The sequence below is a fragment of the Scyliorhinus canicula genome, chromosome 12, assembly GCF_902713615.1.
Source record: "Scyliorhinus canicula chromosome 12, sScyCan1.1, whole genome shotgun sequence".
NCBI classification, from domain to species: domain Eukaryota; kingdom Metazoa; phylum Chordata; class Chondrichthyes; order Carcharhiniformes; family Scyliorhinidae; genus Scyliorhinus; species Scyliorhinus canicula.
Genome location: NC_052157.1, coordinates 11574212 through 11595914, shown reverse-complemented (window position 1 = coordinate 11595914; position 21703 = coordinate 11574212). Strand labels below are relative to the sequence as shown.

At 44.3% G+C, this 21703-nt stretch overlaps 1 protein-coding gene across 3 annotated transcripts in view; it reads right to left on the bottom strand.

The window, feature by feature from the left end:
- LOC119975267 (D-glucuronyl C5-epimerase-like) overlaps window positions 1–21703 on the bottom strand; it is a 116183-nt gene that overhangs the window by 66702 nt on the left and 27778 nt on the right. For 2 of the 3 annotated variants that reach the window (XM_038814973.1, XM_038814971.1), the window contains exon 2: window positions 271–386. The gene's annotated coding sequence lies outside the window, so the exon portion shown is untranslated. Of the gene's footprint in view, window positions 1–270; window positions 387–1859; window positions 1900–21703 lie in introns of all 3 variants that reach the window. The other variant, XM_038814972.1, reaches the window with a different exon arrangement.

Here is a 21703-nt window from a genome sequence, read left to right as displayed (position 1 = left end):
CCGACACAGACAAGGGAAGAACGTGCAGACTCAGCACAGGCAGTGACCCAGGCATGGAATCGAATCTGGGTCGCTGGCGCTGTGAAGCAACAGTACTAACCCCGTGCTACCATGCCGCCCATCATACTGTAATCTTCATAGTGTATAGTTCTCTTAATCCACCATGAATCAACAGTTTATTCTCAAATTACAAGGCAAGTATTTGTAAATGCAATATTTTACCAATCTTTGTTTGCTTTATGCAAGAGATCAAAGGAAACATGAACTCACCTTTTTCACTTCAGTGATAAATCAACTCCATAAATCAAGTTATACTGATGACCTCCAATGCAATATTCATCTTCTACTGCAGAAAAGGATTTCTGAATTTGAGCCTACAGATAAAACTGGAATAGAAAAATGATAAAAGTCAAAAATAATTCTAGATTTTTGCTTTTGACATGTAAATTGAGAAAAGCCTTCATCTTTTGCATTTCCTTCTTTCCAATAATTGCATTAAACCAAAAAGAATTCCAAGAATTTCAAGTCAAAATCTCCGATATTCAACTCTTCACTGATGTGAATGTATTAGTTAATAACAGGATACATTTTCATATGAAAATGTCCTTATTTCACTAAGTCACTTGGATCTCTTGGTCACTTGGTCTCCTGAACATTGGTCAGTACAATAACTAGTATTTCTACAGTATCTTTAATGAGGTGAATGGTTCCAAAGTGCAAAAAAGGAACATTATCAAACAATAATTCAACACCAAACCACAGAATATATTAGGATAAGTGACCTAAACATTGGCCAAATATGTAAGTTTTGAGAAGTATCTTAAAGGGCCTGTTCTTGTGCTGTATAGTTCTTTGTTCTTTTGATGAACTCCATAATTAAGAATAAAGAACAGCACAGGAACAGGCCCTTTGGCCCTCCAAGCCTGTGCTGATCATGATGCCCTAACTAAAAGCAAAACCTTCTGCCCTTACTCGGTCCGCATATCTCTATTTCCTCCCTAGTCATTACCAGAATACCACAACATTTATGGCATGAAACACTAGTGCCTATAATTAAAAAAAACACAAACTGCAAAGAGTAATTATTTCATAAATTCAGTTGTGCAGTCAATTTGTCAGAACTATAATCTAGCATGCCCACTAATTCATCATAATGTGAATTCACATAGTAATTTGATTATAGTCAATACAGAAAAAACATAGCAACAGATTGCAAGTTATTTGATACATCATGCGACCACGCAGAAACATATGCATTGGCTTCATATGTTGTTAAATTATGGGGTGGTTATGGGAATTATCTTCTCAATATTAAGGCCATAAATAATAGGCAATGATAATATGTATTTAAAATTCTTGAAAACACTGTTGCATCAATCCAGCAAAACACCATTCCCACCGGTAATATATTTGATAGAAACCATACTAAAACAGAAGTGATACGGGCTGTGCCGTGTTTAACAATTCCCATCCGTTGAAAAGAAAGTTACGGTTGGCAATAACAATAATGGTCATTAAGACAAAGTGCGTGCTAAATCAAACTACAAATGGAACTCTATCGATCACTTTCACAATGTTTTATTGGAATAGTTACCAGAAACTTTACTTGTACAATAGCAATTGTTTAATGTAGGGAAACAAAAGATCCCGTGTGCACAGTCAGCTCCCATAATAAACAGTGGGCTAAACAGCTGGCTTGTAATGCAGAACAAGGCCAGCAGCGCGGGTTCAATTCCTGTACCGGCCTCCCCGGACAGGCGCCGGAATGTGGCGACTAGGGGCTTTTCACAGTAACTTCATTGAAGCCTACTTGTGACAATAAGTTTTTATAATAGGGCCATGGATTCTTTTATGCTCACCTGGGGGCCTTGGCTTATCATCTCACCAGAAAAGTGGCACCTGCAGCAGTGAAGCAATGAAATAGCAATTATCGTATGTTTAATTGTGGACCAAATGTCATATGCTCTCATGAGACATAATCTTTCCAGTCCCATGGCTTCAAGGCAGGTCCAGAAAGAATTTCTGAGTCTGCCTCTGGAAAATTTGTCTGGAGGTGGGTCAGCACATGCAGAGGCTACCCGTCTGACGATACCTGGTAGCCAATCCACATAATTAAGTGCCCATTTGAAGACTGATTGGGACCTCCACCCGTATCTTCCCAGGAGTGCACAGATCCCCATTTATAACCCCACTTTTGGGTAAAAGTCATTTAGTAGCACTTGGAGGTATCACTGGGAGATACGAGTTTGCTGAATGTCATTGCATTATTGCTTTTTGCGCCATAACATTTCGTAAAACCCAGACTTGGGTGCCTCAATTTATTTCTACCTCAGTCCACCTTGACCAGATATTAAAGCATGAGGTGGAGGGCATGAAGTGAAACACTTGTACAGAAATTCAACTGCTAGCACATTGTGCGAAAATACAAAAATAATACATGTTAGACAAAGTCAGGGAAAACAGTTGCATCATTGAGATGAGAAAATATGTAATCAAATTATTTACAGAAAGTAGTTTTCAAATAAAATTACTAATTTAGTGTTTAGCTAAAGCAGCATAAGGAATTCTCCTCTTTCTACTCTTCATGACAACCTCCCTGTACAAGTTTCCAACTGAATGCCTCACAAGCTCCTCACATTAAAAACATTCAGGGTTGTCATGATTTACAGCTATAGAAAAACTCTCCATTTATTCTGCACACTCTTTCAGCAAGGCACAACTGCTGATTATTCCAGAAGCTCACCATCTAGCAAGATCTCAGCTTTTTGGCTAAGATCAAGCGTAGTGCTTCTTGGCCCTTTGACTAAGATGAGCGTGGGATCAGGTGTAATGCCTGGATCTGGTATGTCGCTCTTGTGGAGACCATGAATTGGATTCAATTTGAATTGGTTTTTGGAACAGGCAAAGAGCTGGATTTTTTGAGCTCTGGCTTTTTAACTGTGATAAAGCAGCACAGTAACAAGCTGGTTCACATCAATGTCACTAACCTCCACCATTTATCCAGGCAAAAGATAATCAGGTTTCCTTCAGAATTCATAGGGGAAAACTGTGACAGCTTCAAAATATGTAGAAACACATTCATTTAATTAGTACCAGAGTTTTGAGATGGATCGCTTTAAAACAAAAACATACTGTTTACAACATCAAAAGTATATTTTCCTTCAGGAGGTTTCAGAAATATCAGACTTACTGAATGAGAGATAGATCCACAACAGCAGTGCAAAACAGACTTGGAGAAAATATGTATGCAATGTTTCTTCACCCAAACTTCATTTCACTGACGTCATAGAACAATATAAAGGCTTCAGAAATTCAACTGTTCTGAGACACTGGCATGAGACGTTGCATCAGGACTCTTTTTGCCATCCATTTATCTTTCCTGCTGGCCAGAAACTTTAAATTTATTTGGAGTTGTGAAACCTCAGCAGTAATGTTGACTTTGGGCTGCTGGTGTGGTTGTTGCTTGGCCTCTCCTAGGCGGCGTAGGATTTTCCATGCCTTTCAGCTTGAGTGCATCAAGTCAATATTCTCCACTGTTTCCTGCCATTTTATGAAGAGTTTATCATCAAGATATTGGAGTACGGTTGCCACATGGGAGTCTTCATTTTCATACAATAACGCAGCACAGAAGAGGTCCTTCAGCCCATCGAGTCTGCACCGACGCGTGGAAAACACCAATCCTGCCTAGCTAATCCCATTTCCAGCACTTGGCCGATATGACAAGAGCTCATCCAGGTACTTTTTAAAGGATGTGAGGCAACCCGCCTCTACCACCCTCCGATGCAGTGCATTCCAGAACATCACCACTCTCTGGGTAAAAAAAGGTTTTACCTCAAACTCGCCCTAAACCTCCTACCCCTAGCCTTGAACATGTGTCCCCTCGTAACTGACCCTTCAACTAAGGGGAACAGCTGTTCCCTATCCACCCTGTCCATGCCCCTCATAATCTTGCACAGGTCGATCAGGTGGCCCCTCTGACTGCTCCAGAGAAAATAACCCAAGCCTATCTATCCAGCCTCTTTTCATAATTTGAATATTCCATCCCAGGCAATATCCTGGTGAATCGTCACTGCACACCCTCCAGTGCAATCACATCCTTCCTATAAAGTGGCGACCAGAATTGTACACAGTACTCCAGTTTGGCCTCACCAATGTTCTATAACTCCAACATGACCTCCCTCCCTGCTTTTGTAATCTATGCCTCGATGATAAAGGCAAGTGTCCCATATGCCTTTTTCACCGTCTTATTAACCTGCCCTTCTGCCTTCAGAGATCTGCAGACAAACACGGCATGGTCCCTTTATTCCTTGGAACATCCCAGCATCAGGCCATTCCTCGTCACATTACTGCTCCTTCCACCTCACACTTTTCAGGGTAAAATTCCATCCGTCACTCTTCTGTCAATTTGACCATCCCATCTATATCTATTTGTAACCCAAAACATTCAACTTCACTGTTAACCACCAACTAATCTTTGTGTCATCGCAAACTTACAGATCCTACCCCGCCCCGCCAAGTCATCGATGCCATTTATATAAATGACAAACATTAGGGGACACAGCACAGATCCCCGTGGTACGCCCGCCGCTGGACACGGGCTTCCTTGGACCTATTGAGTTTCCAGAATATAACAAGCGACTAAAGATTTTCTGACGCCCTGGGGAACAAATATGGTGGCCGATATGAGTGACGTGGTTATAATTTTCAGGGAGTGTTGGAATCCGGTTAATCGGGGTTTCCACATATCTGCTGTCGGCATCCCAATTTCCATTCTGCCGATTCCAGTGTGGTATTGACTTGGAGTTTATGTATTGTCTTTCAAGGTCAATGTGAATGAGGCTTGGGCTATGTTGTGAGTGGGGGAAGATGGGCAGTATATCAGTGGTTGACCGTTACTGTCATGGGTCGTGAAGCAAAGATCAAATGAATAGCCTTTCTTCCACTAGTGGAATTGAATGTGCCAGGCTGCTTTGCAGCAAACACAAGCTTTAGAACATGGAGTCCCAGTCCAACAGCTGTTCTTCAGCAGTGTTATTCTTGGGATATCTCCTTCTGTGATGTTGGTTATTGAGCTCACCGACATGGATGCTTAGTACATTGTGGGGTGTACCGAGATACTGGGCTGTAGGTCATTTGGTGGCTTGTAGACCTTGTGATGATGAGCCTACCTACTTTGATGCAGATGGAGTAGGAATCATTTGATTTTAGGTTTGTGCATCATTGGGAGGCTTTCCTTGATGTAGGTCACTGTTATCTTGTTATCCCTGCTTGCAACGAGTTGGTATCTGGGAATGTAGGTTTGATAGCTGGAGTGGTTTGAGGTAGGTTTCTTGCAGGGTAATTATGTCCACATTGTTGTCAACATTCTTTTACAAGTTATTAATGCTTTGTCTAAGATAGGCAGGTATAGTCTTGTTGCTGATCCGATTTTTCAGCTCTGTTGTCCCCAAGAGAATCCATTTTCCAGTGGGTTTTTACTGCTTGGATTGAAGCCCCAAGTTTGGTTGCTTTCTGGACAGCATTAGTTCACAGATTTTCAAGTTAGAAAAACTTGCTTGAACAGGAGGGACCACGTGGAGGCCTCCCCCATGCCACACAATCAAACCAAAAAGCATAGAAACTCCTGCAACAACTGTGGCCTAGAAACAATGTGAATGCTGTTGTGTCACAACTCCTAATAAGTCAAAGATAGAATCCAGCTGGAAAGATAATCGGATGGTAAAAACAGCCCTGATGCAGGCTTTCAAGACTATCCCACAGCCGGCAGACCTCCCAAGCCCTTGAAATCAAAGCAGCCACCTACACACAACTAATAATGGGCTTCATTCCATCCAAGGATGAATCCTTGCATCAGCCCTCTACAATATGGGGCTGGTTTAGCTCACTGGGCTAAATCGCTGGCTTTTAAAGCAGACCAAGCCAGCAGCACGGTTCGATTCCCGTACCAGCCTCCCCGGACAGGCGCCGGAATGTGGCAACTAGGGGCTTTTCACAGTAACTTCATTGAATCCTACTCGTGACAATAAGTGATTTTCATTTTCATTTCATGTATATGCCTCCCTCAAATAAATTCATGGCTTTTCCCCTAGACTGATGACTTGGCTTTACAGGTTACAAAAACTTCAGGACATTGAGAAAACACTCACTGAAGATCTATGTTCACTGGAAGCCGACTTCAGAAAATAGAGTCTTCAACCAAATGCTGCCAAGACTGCAGTTTCTGCCTTCCACCTGAAGCAACTCAAAGGCTAGGGAAAAACATCATGTCCAACCACTCACCTATGACCATCAAAATATCTTGCTAACACTCTTGATCACACATTGACCAACGGCAAAACCTGCAGAACACCACAGCCTAGTTCAAGGATCAGCAACCCCAAACTGGTAACTCACCCAAGTGGCTACGTCCCAGGTTTCAACCTTCCATTGAAAATAAGACAACCTTCAACCATTTGAGCACAGACCAGCGACGATATGGCCATTTTCACCACAAATTGGACAGGAGGAACTGAACTACGACTGAACTGCCCATCCAAGTCAGACCATCACCTGCAACAGCCTGATAGGTCCATCACAATCATTCTCACTGTGAGCTGAAGCAGTTGAATGGATTGTTAATCTTGACTATAACTGCTTCCCCGGCCATATTAAATTAATTTAGGAGACAAGTTCTCTCATCTTACTGTCGCTTGACTATATTATCAAAGTCAACAAAAAATAAAAATTGGCAAGGTGAAAAAACTATATTCACTGCGAGCCAGTTTTGCATGCTGGTGCAAATTCAGCTCTACTGAAGAATAAAGCATATAATCAAATATAACATGTCACCTTTCCCGTGCTCCCCCCCTACCTAAATTCCAGTCGGCGCACAATCCTTTCCCTCCCCCACCCCATCCCGACTGGGCTGTCCAAATAAAGAATTGTGAAACTTGCACTTTTATTAAAAGCATCCATCAGAAACATGACGCTGTTTGCTCTTTTTTCAGATATTGATCAGTAATATTTGTTACTTTAGAAAATGTGTGAATTGCATTAGCTCCATTAGGATCAATTTCCAACCTAGCACAACAGATCTTCGGCTCCTCAGTTATGAAGTGAAATACCAAGTAGCATTTGGCACACGTATAACAATTTTTAAGCATTCTACATGACACTGGTCAAAAAGTGGATTCGCCTGGATGCAGTTTAAATTCTAGTAAACACATTACTTAGCTCATTTCTCATACAACAGTTGAGTGAAGAAAGCTCTCTAGTAATGATATATAACATTGCCATTTCAACTATGGTTGCATCTTTAATGAATTAAGATCTTGCCCCTTTCAACCAGGAGGGAGCTTTGGGAATGAGACAGTTCGAGACAGCATCCAATAAGCAACAGCAAGTGCACCAAAGACGCTGAAACAAATCCTAAGCATATTGTTCAGAAGTTAGTAGTGACTTCTTTTTAAAAAGGTTACTTTGTACAGCTAAAAAATAGTAATTGGAAGTTCTAAACAAGCCAAATTCTGCTTAAAAGGCACTAGCAAAGTTAATCAATTTTTAAAACCTTTCTACAAGTATTTAAAAGAATTTTAAACAAACAGCTTATTTAATTTCCCCTCATGATGGGGTCAAAATTTAGCCTCGGGTTAAAAAAAAATCTTTTGAAAATTAAATCTCAACGATTTAAAGGAAAAAAGATCTGGTTGCATCACAACAGATCAATCTTTTGATTTTTTTTGCAGTAACAGCAATAACTTCACGCCTTTGACAACTAGATTGTAACACTGTCTGCTCCATTATGTCACTGTCAAATTCGAACTACAGTGTCTCGGGGCTCAAATGAAATGAGCTTGGGCAGCTTCAATAGAAGTTGCTTCTGGGTTTGAGTCTATGACATATACTCCCCAGATACCAGATGCAGAGAACTGTTTCATCCTCTAGCATGGGCATCTGTATTACAAACGCAAGTTTAACAGCCTTTTCTTTATGTCCTACATAAGTATTGATTATTGGGAAAATGAGCTTGGTGTCGTTATTAAGCTACAGAGTGGGAGAGCGCTGAACTAAAACACTCAAGGTATTCCAGAATTAACAGTTATTGTTATTGACAATTTAATCCCTTTCTCAGTTACCTACTCAAAGCCAGTAATAAAGTTTCAAAAAAAAAGAGATAATAGCTCTTTCAACTTCATCACCAGCTATACACATCCAATAAGGGCGCACTCAGTAAGCTTGCGCAAGTCAAGGACACACAGCCGGAGTGATGCACATCCAGAGTGGGAATTGCAACTTGGTAATTTGGTGCAGTGAGGTAATTCGGTGCAGAGTGGGAGAAGGTGCTTTTTCTCTACTGTTTTGTTCTCTCTCTTTCTTCTGGCCTGTAACTTTTAATCTGCAGGGAGAGAACCAGAGAGCATCTGAGACCCTGGGTGAGTTCGCCCAGTGAGCCAGAGAAGACACAGCCAGAGTGAGGCACAACCAAGAGGGAGTTTGGGAATTCGAAGCTGGGTGGGGAGGAGGTGCTTTTTAACCCTGGTAAGTGACTGGTAAGTAGTTTTTTCTTTTTTTTTTTCTTTTCGTTGTCTAATTTATTTATTTTTCTTTCGGTTTTTTGAAATTGTAGTTGTATAAGTTTACCTAAGGTTTAAGACATGGCAGGAGATCCCAGACCCGTGTCGTGCTCCTCGTGTGCGATGTGGGACCTCAGGGACATGTCCACTGTCCCTGGCTCTTTCACGTGCAAGCAGTCTGTTCAGTTGCAGCTCCTGTTAGACCACTTGCCGGCTCTGGAGCTGCGGATGGACTCACTTTGGAGCATCCGCGATGCTGAGGAGGTCGTGGATAGAACGTTTAGCGAGTTGGTCACACCGCAGGTGAAAGTTACTGAGGGAGATAGAAAATGGGTGACCAAAAGACCGAGCAAGAGTAGGAAGGCAGTGCAGGTGTCCCCTGCGGTCATCTCCCTGAAAAACAGATAAACCGCTGTGGATACTGTTGAGGGAGATGGCTCACCAGGGGAAGGCAGCAGCAGCAAGGTTCATGGCACCGTGGCTGGCGCTGCTACGCAGCAGGACAGGAAGAAATAATGGCAGGGCTATTGGGGACTCGATCGTAAGGGGAATAGACAGGCAATTCTGTGAACGCAATCGAAACTCCAGGATGATATGTTGCCTCCCTGGTGCAAGGGTCAAGGATGTCTCGGAGCGGCTGCAGGACATTCGGGGGGAGGGGGGGGGGGGGGTGAACAGCCAGCTGTCATGGTTCACATAGGCACCAACGATATAGGTAAAAAACAGGATGAGGTCCTACAAGCTGAATTCAGGGAGTTAGGAGTTAAACTAAAAAGTAGGACCTCAAAGGTAGTAATCTCAGGATTGCTACCAGTGCCACGAGCTAGCCAGAGTAGGAATGTCAGGATAGATAGGATGAATGCGTGGCTCGAGAGATGGTGCAAGAGGGAGGGATTCAAATTCCTGGGGCATTGGGACCGGTTCTGGGGGAGGTGGGACCAGCACAAACCTGACGGTCTGCACCTGGGCAGGACTGGAACCGATGTCCTAGAGCTGTTGGGGAGGGTTTAAACCAATGTGGCAGGGGGATGGGAACCGATGCAGGAAGTTGGAAGGTAGTAAAACAGGGACAGATGCAAAAGGAAGTAAAGGGGAAAGTGCAAGGCAGAGAAGACATAGTCAAAAATCAAAAAGGGTGACAGTGCAAGGTGCAGTGACTGAGGGGAGCTCAGTGAATAGGCCCAGTAATACTAAAAGGAATAAAACTGGAGATGTTAAGATTCAAAACAGAGGTAAAAAACCCAACATAAGTGTACTTTAATTGAATGCTCGTAGTATTCGGAATAAAGTAAATGAGTTGATGGTGCAAATCATCGTGAATGACTATGATTTAGTGGCCATTACTGAAACATGGTTAAAGGATGGTCACGACTGGGAGTTAAATATCCGAGGGTATTAAACTATTCGGAAGGACAGAGTGGATGGTAAGGGAGGTGGTGTAGCTCTGTTATTTAAGGATGACATCCGGGCAATAGTAAGGCATGACATCGGTGCTATGGAGGATAAGGTTGAATCCATTTGGGTGGAAATCAGGAATAGTAAGGCGAAAGAGTCACTGATAGGAGTAGTCTATCGGCAACCAAATAGTAACGTTATGGTGGGGCAGGCAATAAACCAAGAAATAACTGATGCATGTAGAAATGGTACAGCAGTTATCATGGGGGATTTAAATTTACATGCCGATTGGTTTAACCAGGTCGGTCAAGGCAACCTTGAGGAGGAGTTTATAGAATGTATCCGCGATAGTTTCCTAGAACAGTATGTAATGGAACCTACGAGGGAACAAGCGGTCCTAGATCTTGTCCTGTGTAATGAGACAGGATTGATTCATGATCTCATAGTTAGGGATCCTCTCGGAAGGAGCGATCACAATATGGTGGAATTTAAAATACATATGGAGAGTGAGAAGGTAAAATCAAATACTAGTGTTTTGTGTTTAAACAAAGGAGATTACAATGGGATGAGAGACGAACTAGCTAAGGTAGACTGGAAGCAAAGACTTTATGGTGGAACAGTTGAGGAACAGTGGAGAACCTTCCAAGCGATTTTTCACAGTGCTCAGCAAAGGTTTATACCAACAAAAAGGAAGGACGGTAGAAAGAGGGAAAATCGACCATGGATATCTAAGGAAATAAGTGTGTGCATCAAATTGAAGGAAAAAGCATATAAAGTGGCAAAGATTGGTGGGAGACTAGATAACTGGGAAATCTTTAGGGGGCAACAGAAAGCTACTTAAAAAGCTATAAAGAGTAAGATAGCGCATGAGAGTAAACTTGCTCAGAATATAAAAACAGATAGTAAAAGCTTTTACAAATATATAAAAAAAGAGTGGCTAAGGTAAATATTGGTCCTTTAGAGGATGAGAAGGGAGACTTAATAATGGGAAATGAGGAAATGGCTGAGGAACTGAACAGGTTTTTTGGGTCGGTCTTCACAGTGGAAGACACAAATAACATGCCAGCGACTGATAGAAATGAGGCTATGACAGGTGAGGACCTTGAGAGGATTGTTATCACTAAGGAGGTAGTGATGGGCAAGCTAATGAGGCTAAAGGCAGACAAGTCTCCTGGCCCTGATGGAATGCATCCCAGAGTGCTAAAAGAGATGGCTAGGGAAATTGCAGATGGGCAAGTGATGATTTACCAAAATTCACTAGACTCTGGGGTGGTCCCGGTGGATTGGAAATTAGCAAACGTGACACCACTGTTTAAAAAAGGAGGTAGGCAGAGAGCGGGAAATTATAGGCCAGTGAGCTTAACTCGGTAGTAGGGAAGATGCTGGAATCTATCATCAAGGAAGAAATAGCGAGGCATCTGGATAGAAATTGTCCCATTGGGCAGACGCAGCATGGGTTCATAAAGGGCAGGTCGTGCCTAACTCATTTAGTGGAATTTTTTGAGGACATTACCAGTGCAGTAGATAACGGGGATGTGGTATATCTGGATTTCCAGAAAGCCTTTGACAAGGTGCCACACAAAAGGTTGCTGCATAAGATAAAGATGCATGGCATTAAGGGTAAAGTAGTAGCATGGATAGAGGATTGGTTAATTAATAGAAAGTAAAGAGTGGGGATTAATGGGTGTTTCTCTGGTTGGCAATCAGTAGCTAGTGGTGTCCCTCAGGGATCTGCGTTGGGCCCACAATTGTTCACAATTTACATAGATGATTTGGAGTTGGGGACCAAGGGCAATGTGTCCAAGTTTGCAGATGACACCTAAGATGAGTGGTAAAGCGAAAAGTTCAGAGGATACTGGAAGTCTGCAGAGGGATTTGGATAGGTTAAGTGAATGGGCTAGGGTCTGGCAGATGGAATACAATGTTGACAAATGTGAGGTTATCCATTTTGGTAGGAATAACAGCAAACGGGATTATTATTTAAACGATAAAATATTAAAGCATGCTGCTGGCAGTGCTAGTGCATGAGTCACAGAAAGTTGATTTACAGGTGCAACAGGTGATTAAGAAGGCAAATGGAATTTTGTCCTTCATTGCTAGAGGGATGGAGTTTAAGACTAGGGAGAAAATGCTGCAATTGTATAAGGTGTTAGTGAGGCCACAGCTGGAGTATTGTGTTCAGTTTTGGTCTCCTTACTTGAGAAAGGACGTACTGGCACTGGAGGGTGTGCAGAGGAGATTCACTAGGTTAATCCCAGAGCTGAAGGGGTTGGATTACGAGGAGAGGTTGAGTAGACTGGGACTGTACTCGTTGGAATTTAGAAGGATGAGGGGGGATCTTACAGAAACATATAAAATTATGAAGGGAATAGATAGGATAGATGCGGGCAGGTTGTTTCCACTGGCGGGTGAAAGCAGAACTAGGGGGCATAGCCTCAAAATAAGGGGAAGTAAATTTAGGACTGAGTTTAGGAGGAACTTCTTCACCCAAAGGGTTGTGAATCTATGGAATTCCTTGCACAGTGAAGCAGTTGAGGCTCCTTCATTAAATGTTTTTAAGGTAAAGATAGATAGTTTTTTGAAGAATAAAGGGATTAAGGTTATGGTGTTCGGGCCGGAAAGTGGAGCTGAGTCCACAAAAGATCAGCCATGATCTTGTTGAATGGTGGAGCAGGCTCGAGGGGCCAGATGACTTATTCCTGCTCCTAGTTCTTATGTTCTTAATAAGCAACTGCATTACACAAAAGAGAATTCAAAGAAAAAAATATATATATTGGTAACTACTGTAAAATCCTACAGTTGACACATTAGATTATAATAGAACTCAAAGTAGTGATTCTGTCACCACAGGTGTAAATTAATTGTTAGTGCAATTAAAGTAGTTGAATTAACCAGTTCTTTCCTGCTTCCCATCAATTTAGTACTGGACCAGTTCTCTAGCAATCAGTATGTCCCCTCCTCTGGTGTAAGTTTTAAATTAGAAAACAGAACAATTACCAAATTACTGAAATAATGCTGTAGTACTGGTTTGATCATCAATGTCATAAGGGGAACCATTCACAAATGTAAGGAACCCTCTTGTTAATCTTCGTTGGACTCTTGCTTCTGCTTCAATTTTGGCTGTTATAATTCCTGCACTTGGGCATTGCTGGGGCCTTCACCTTTAGTTTTAAAAATAGTGCAGAGGATGCCGACTTCGGCGGTGACACAACTTGAAAGACTTGGCTGACAGTCAATCGGCTTCTTTCATTTCCTAGGATATGTCAGATTCTCCATGCGGATTGGTCCGGATTATTGTCGATTGTCGGGGTGGTCTTTGTGTTTTTCAGTTTCATTTTGGTGCTCCAGAGCCAAGCTGACTCTTTGAGAGTCTCTCTCGCAGAAATGGGGAATTCTCTCTCAAATCTTAGCTGGAACTCCCTTCGGGTATGCAGAGCAGTTTGTGAGTACGCAAAGCCTGAAGCTAGAGCTGGGGGAAGGGGAACTTTCCAGATTCCTCTCCTATTTAAAAGGTACCAGACCACTCAAAGGTCTTGCGAAAACTGCTGCTCTGATATTCTGTTTTCCTGAGACAAGCTGTTGCTGAGTTTGCTGAAGGGACCACACCTCAGAAGCCGAGCAATCCTGATCCATGGGCAACAAACTTCGAGGGTGGCCCTAGAGGGGATCCCACAGACTGAGAGACCAGCCCGAGTGGTCCAGCCTGAAGACCCAAAACCAACCGACGATTCAACATCTTGCCTTCTGAAGGGAATCACCTTCCACAAAGTCATTAACCCCAGCAGCAAAGATCCTCATATCGCTCATGCCTCCTAATCCCTGTATTTTTTTTTTAAAAACTCTTCCTACTCCATTATCGTCTTGTGTGTCTTTCTGTTTTAGTTCTAAATTTGGTGCCTGTACCTCATTGGAGCAATCACGGGTTGAAGATTTCCATAAAATACACAAATTATTGGTTAGTGTCATAACATACACACAAGTATATGATGGTGCACAGGCAGACATTGATTGATACACAGGATGACCAATGAACACACATAACACAGCAGCCAATCACCAGACAGGACACAGCCACTATAAAGCCAGAGGGCACTAGTTTTCCCGCTCTCTTGGGCTGCAGCCTCTGAGACAGCCAGAGCCCATGAGCAACAACACAAATATCCACCATGTGGTAGCAAGATAGTCTGGTCAGGTTAGCCTCAGGTCTCCAGTCAACTCAGCATAGTGTCAACCCACAGTCTAAGTATGTTTAACTGTTGGTAGTTCAATAAAATAGAGTTGCATTTCTCCAAGTGTTGGAAGCCTGTCTCTCTCACTGCTATGGTAAACGCAGTCCTCGCAGACCCAGCATACCCAACACATCATGGTACCAGTGCGTGATGTTAGAGTTTGACGGACCTACCTTGAGATAGTCCGCCTTTGACCAGCGATCAGCCATCCGGTAATATGGACAGCGTCCACCCTCCCCTGCTGCTCCGCATCACCGGGAAGCTCGGTGCCAACTGGAAGAGTTTTAAGAAAAAGTTTCAGCTGTATCTCGAAACCACCGACCTCGAAGCCGCATCAGATGCCAGAAAGATTGCTCTCTTCCTCGCTACAGTCGGGGACCACGCTATCCACATTTTTAACTCCCTCACCTTTGCTGAAGGTGATTACAAGTCCAAGTTCAAAACAGTCCTGCTGAAGTTCGACAGCCACTGTGACATCGAAGTCAACAAGAGCTTTGAACGTTACGTGTTCCAACAGAGGCTTCAGGGATAAGGATGAACCTTTTCAATCCTTCTTAACCCATCTCCGTATCCTCGCACAATCCTGTAACTACGGCTCCACCTCCGACTCCATGATCCGCGACCAAATCGTTTTCGGGGTCCACTCCAACCCCCTTCGCCAGCAGCTCCTTAAAGTGAAGCAGCTCACCCTCGCCATCGAGACCTGCGTCCTACATGAGCATACTACTAACCGGTACTCCCCATATTAAGGCGGCAGAAATGGCGTGGCAAGGCCCCCATGATGCGGAGCGGGTGCAGGCCGTAAAACAGCTACAGGGACCGAGTCTGGATGAGGGCAGACATTTTGTGCGCTTAACCCGGGACCCTGCGCGCAACGACCGAGGGAACGGCGAGGCCAAGGACCGGACTGTGCAGGTGCGCACATCGTTCGACCGCACCACGCATGCGCGCACGGAGCGTCCTGACATCGCCGCCATGACGTGCAACCATGGCTCCTCCCACTTAAAGCGGCAATGTCCCGCAAAATCTCGACGCCGTCTCCAGTGTGGCAAGCTTGGACACTACACAGCCCTGTGCAGATCTGCTCAACTGCCCACCTCACATCGATCCCAGCAGCAGCGCAGGAATATCCGGTCCGTGCAGCAACCCGTTGCAGATTCCGACTCCGAAATGTTCCAGATCCCGACACCGAGGATCTCACATCCCCATTCCGGGTGGGCATCATCACCAAGCATACAATGCTTTCCTCAAGAAAGGCCAAGCCCCTCCCAGTGCTGAGCATTGATCCGGACGACGAGTGGTGTGCCATCCTGACCGTCAATAAATCTCGTATACGATTCAGGCTGTACACCGGCGCTTCAGCCAACCTCATTTCGCAGTCTGACCTGGATAACATCCACGTCAAGCCGAACATCCTTCCATCAGCCTGCCAGTTTCTCGACTACAATGGCAATGCCATTGCTGCCAGTGGCTCATGCCAGCTTGTGGTATCACACCGTCCCTTAAGAGCCACCCTGCGTTTCGAAATTGTATAGTCCAACAAAGCTTCCTTGCTCGGTGCTCAGGCCTGCAAGATCCTGAATCTCGTACAGCAGGTTCACTCCATGTCGCCCGCTAGGCATCAGCCTCGCCGGATGCCAACTTCCAAACACAATTAAATGACATCATTGCCCGATGCCACAGCGTCTTCGAGGGTATGGGCACACTCCCCAACACATACAAAATTATTTTGAAACCGAATGCCACGCCTGTGGTTCATGCACCCCCTCGGGTGCCGGTGCCACTTAAGGATCGCCTCAAGCAGCAGCTGCAGGACCTCCAGGACCAGGGCGTCATTTCTAATGTTACGGAACCCACAGACTGGGTTAGCTCCATGGTTTGTGTCAAAAAACCGTCAGGGGAACTGTGCATTTGCATCGACCCCAAAGATTTGAACCGTAACATCATGAGAACACTACCCTATCCCAAAGCACGAAGAGCTCACCTGTGAAATGGCTCACGCCAAATTTTTCACAAAGTTGGATGCCTCCAAGCGGTTTTAGCAGATACAACTTGACGCATCCAGTCGGAAGCTCTGCACTTTTAACATCCCGTTTGGCTGGTATTGTTACAACCGGATGCCCTTTGGCATCATCTCCGTCTCGGGGGTGTTCCACCGAATAATGGAGCAAATGATGGAGGGCATTAAGGGGGTGCGGGTGTACGTCGATTACATCATTATCTGGTCCACGACTCCGCAGGAACACATCGATCAACTCAAGCAAGTGTTCCAGAGGATCCACGAGCATGGCCTCCAACTCAACAGAGCTAAATGCTCGTTCGGTCAAGCAGAAATAAAGTTCCTCGGTGACCATATTTCGCTGTTCAATGTGCAGCCAGATGTAGATAAGGTGTCGGCGATCAATGCTATGAAGACACCCGAGGACAAGAAGGCGGTCTTCTGCTTCCTGGGGATGGTCAACTTCTTTGGGAAGTTTATCCCCAACCTTGCATCTCACACCATAGCTCTCTGCAATCTTGTAAAGAAAACCACCGACTTCCAGTGGCTCCCCGCTCATGAGCGAGAGTGGCGTGAACTCAGGGCGAAACTCACCAAGGCCCCGGTACTGGCATTCTTTGACCCTGCCAAGGAGACGAAGATCTCCACTGATGCGAGCCAGTCTGGCATTGGGGCAGTACTCCTCCAGCGCAACAAATCCCCCTCCTGGGCCCCAGTCGCATATGCACCCAGAGCCACGACACCTACTGAGCAGCGCTATGCTCAAATCGAGAAAGAGTGCCTGGGCCTCCTCACGGGGATTGACAAATTCCATGACTACGTGTATGGACTCCCCAAATTTACGTTCGAAACGGACCACAGTTCACTGGTTCACATCATACAGAAGGACCTCAACGATATGACGCCACGCATACAACGCACCCTCCTCAAACTCAGACGCTATGATTTTGAACTGGTCTACACCCCGGGCAAGGAGCTCATTGTGGGAGATGAACTCACTTGCTCCATCACCACGCTGTGCGAGCAGTCGGACTTCGTCTGCCAGATCGATGCCCATGTTGAGTTCTGCGCATCCAACTTTCCCGCCACTTACGAAAGGGTCGTGCAGATTCGTCGTGAAACGGCCAAGGATCCTCTACTCCAACGGGTCATGCGTCATCTCACAGAAAGGTGGCAAAAGGAACCAGTGCCCACAATTCTACAACATAAAAGATAATCTGGCAGTGGTCGATGGCATTCTGATGAAATTGGACAGGATCGTCATACCTCAAAGTATGCGAGAGCTCATCCTTGGCCAGCTCCACGAGGGTCACCTGGGGGTGGAAAAGTGTTGCCGGCGAGCCAGAGAGGCAGTGTACTGGCCAGGCATCAATCAGGACATCGCCAACACTGTTCTAAATTGCCCAACATGCCAACGGTTCGAGCCGGCTCAGCCGAAAGAGACTTTGCAGCCGCGTGAACTGGTGTCGTCCCCATGGACCAAGGTTGGCATTGATCTCTTCCACGCAAAAGGCCGGGACTACGTCCTCATTGTGGATTATTTCTCTAACTACCCCGAGGTGGTCAGACTGCATGACCTCACATCAGCAACAGTCATCAGGGCGTGCAAAGAGACCTTTGCCCGTCATGGCATTCCACTCACGGTCATGACCGATAATGGCCCGTGTTTCTTCAGTCAGGAGCGGACAGATTTTGCCCAACAGTACAATTTCACGCACGTCACCTCGAGCCCCCACTATTCCCAGTCAAATGGGAAAGCCGAAAAGGGGGTACACATTATCAAACAACTCCTGTGTAAAGCGGCTGATTCGGGTTCAGATTTTAACCTCTTACTGCTAGCCTACAGGATGACTCCCTTGTCCGCTGGCCTGTCCCCAGCACAACTGCTGATGAACCGCACACTACGGACGACGGTGCCTGCAATCCACATCCCGGACCTTGACAATTTTCCGGTCCTGCAAAGAATGCAACTGTCTCGGGCCCAATGCAAGTTGGCGTATGACACCCACGCCACGGATCTCCCCGCTCTCATCCCTGCTGACCAATTTCGTGTTCAGCTACCTGACGGTGGCTGGTCTGCCACAGCTGTGGTGGTCAAGCAAGTGGCCCTCAGATCATTTCTAGTTTACATGCATGATGGCTCTTTACTTCGGAGAAATAGGCGGGCACTGCGGCTGCTTCCACGCTCGCCACCTGAACGTGATACCCTGCCTCGCCTGATGATTCCTCAGGACACACCCTTCCAAGAGGTCACTGGTCTGCCTCTTCTTTTGCCACCCTCTACAGTCGCTGCAGCTCCGCCCATTCCAGAGCAGGTGGCCCCTGGCCCACCCTTGAGGCGGTGAACCAGAATTCGTCGCCCGCCACAGAGACTGAATTTATAGACTGAATGTTTTGTTGCCTTATTCCTCGTTTACTCACCTGTACATTTTGTTCTTTATAATTTGTTATATGCACTCTATCTGCACTAGACACCTTCCCATGTAAATAAGTTCATATTTTTTGTATATAATCAGGTTCCTAGTCATGTAAATACGCTCACATACTTTGTACATAGTCAGGCACATTCACATACTCACTATTTATTGACATACACACATTTGTTTAAAAGGGGGGAGATGTCACAATATACACACAAGTATATGATGGTGCACAGACAGACATTGATTGACACACAGGATGACCAATGAACACACAGAACACAGCAGCCAATCACCAGACAGGGCACGGCCACTATAAAGCCAGAGGGCACTAGTTTTCCCGCTCTCTTGGGATGCAGCCTCTGAGACAGCCAGAGCCCGTGAGCAACAACACGAACATCCACCATGTGGTAGTAAGGTAGTCTGGCCAGGTTAGCCTCAGGTCTCCAGTCAACTCAGCATAGTGTCAACCCACAGTCTAAGTATGTTGAACAGTTGGTAGTTCAATAAAATAGAGTTGCATTTCTCCAAGTGTTGGAAACCTGTCTCTCGCACTGCTATGGTAAACGCAGTCCTCGCAGACCCAGCATACCCAACACATCAGTTAGTTCACTTATGTTGGGACTCTGGGGTCTGTGGGGCAGGAACTGACCAGGGTGTCGTAACACAAGTCTGCAGTGTAATTTAGATATGTTAAGTGACTGAGTCACATGTATTAATGTGGACAAGGGCAGTGTTATGAATTTGGATTTGGCCATGGTAAATTTTAGACGTGATCACACTGTGCTTGGATGACTAAGTTTGTATTTTTTGGAAGAAAATACTTCCATCCCTGGAAACTGTGGTGATAACTAAAAGCAAGATATAATTTAACTTGCTCTCATTTGTACTTGCTCGATGGTTTAGATATTTCCTGTTATGTAGGGAATCCAAAACTGGAAGCAGCACGTCAAGCGTAGCCATTACAAGAAAGAGAGCCCAGGATCATAGCTGATTAATGTGAAAAACCAATAGAGAAGGCAAATGACATCGTACATTCTGTAGTTTGATATTTTACTCCAGCCAGGGGCGGCACGGTGGCACAGTGGTTAGCACTGCTGCCTCACAGCGCCAGAGACCCGGCTTCAATTCCGGCCTTGGGTTACTGTGTGGAGTTTGCACTTTCTCTCAAGTGTCAGCATGGGTTTCCTCCCACAGTTAAAAGATGTGGTTAGGTGAATTGGCCATGCTAAAATGCTAAAGGGTAGGTTGGGTTACGGGGATATGGTGGAGGCATCGGCTTAAGCAGGGTGCTCTTTCCAAGGACCGGTGCAGACTCAATGGGCCGAATGGCCTCCTTCTGCACTGTAAATTCTATGAATAAGCTTATGCTGCACGAGTCCTTGCGGTAACACATTTACAAAATAAATATTTTGCAGGGAAAATGCAATAAGGAAGAGAAAACAGCAAAATATTAGTACATAAGCCCAATTCAACATACATAATGATCAAATAATTTCTACCAGAAATAAATATATTCTTATTGCTCAGACAGCCTGTGTAGCAGCAGATAATGCAAAAGGTTGACCCAAATTACAGAGCAGAATGTACAAGTCATTTAACCATACAAGTGGCAATATAATTTATATTGCAAAAGAGAAATGTCACAATGTAACGGTGTAACGGATAGTACAGCTGGAATATTGAATAGATTAGTGCTGTAAAAACATTGCATGAAAACTTATATACAGCTTCATTCCCCACCTGCATCGAACTAATGTTTTTTTTCACTATAATCAAGTAAATGCAAGATATCCTTTGTACTCAAATGATTACTACAATACACAGCCACGTTTTCTTCCTGCCCCCTTCCCTAATTTATGTGCAGCCACCTTATTGGTTGTTCAACGTAATGAACAAAGCCAGCTTTAATAATTCAGATGTAACTAGGCAAAGACGATATGCTTGTCAGAAGCTTTCAGCTAGCAAGTCAGTAAATGGTGCAGCTTCACTTAGGCTTTGCATGAATTTAAATGTTCACAGATCCTCTTTTCAGTGCTCTTTTTGGAAACATTAAGCTGCTTAAATAAGTTTCAAACACAATTTTCTTAGATAAATCCATCAGTACCCATTGTCAGCAAATTCCACTAACCACACATTTTAAGTAATAAAAAGGTTAATAAACCAGAATCAAAACAAAAATATGTACAAATATGTAAGCCTTCTCTCTTCAAACAGTCCCCACTCCCACCTTTCTAGGCTTCAAGAATGTGTGTGTTGTTTTAACACTGTCACTGGGTAGAAATCGTGGAACTCCCTCCCTGTGGGGTACCTACACCAAATAGTCTGCAGTGGTTCAAGAAGGCTGCTTACCGGCACATTCTCAAGGGCATTTAGGGATGGGTAATAAATGCTGGCTCAGCCAACAAAGCCCACAACCCTTGAATTATTAAAAACTGTCCTGATACAATCAGAAATGTATCTGCTATTGGAACCAAGTATTTACTGGTTCCGCTATTGGAACCAAGTATTTTACTGGTAAAGAAAAAATGGCATCCAATGCAGAAGTTAAGTTATGATATAAAACTGCCACTTTTTGGCAAATCTATTTATTTTAGTTGACAACAGAATCACTCAAATGAAATGAAAAATGCAAATAGTTTATTGTCACAAGTAGGCTTCAAATGAAGTTACTGTGAAAAGCCCCTAGTCGCCACATTCCGGCATCTGTTCGGGGAGGCTGGCACAGGAATTGAACTGTGCTGCTGGCCTGCCTCGGTCTGCTTTCAAAGCCAGCGATGTAGCCCTGTGCTAAACTAGCCCCTGACCAAACGAGAAGTCTGACAAAAAAGATCCTTTTTAAGTGGGAAACTTAGTATTGAACATTTTTCCATATATCCAGCCAAATGTTAAAGAGGAAAATGAGAAATGGACTATCCCAAACAGACTATATTAACAATATGACTTGGGTATTAAAGTGTAGGCAACAGTAAACCTTTACGAATAAAGTTTTGCTTTTCAAAAACAGTAGTTACCCAATTCTCCCCATGCCTTCCTTTTCTGGACTGTAAAATCATTTTACTGTATGGGTTTTTAAATGCAAAGTCATAATTTTCTATGGATTAGAGC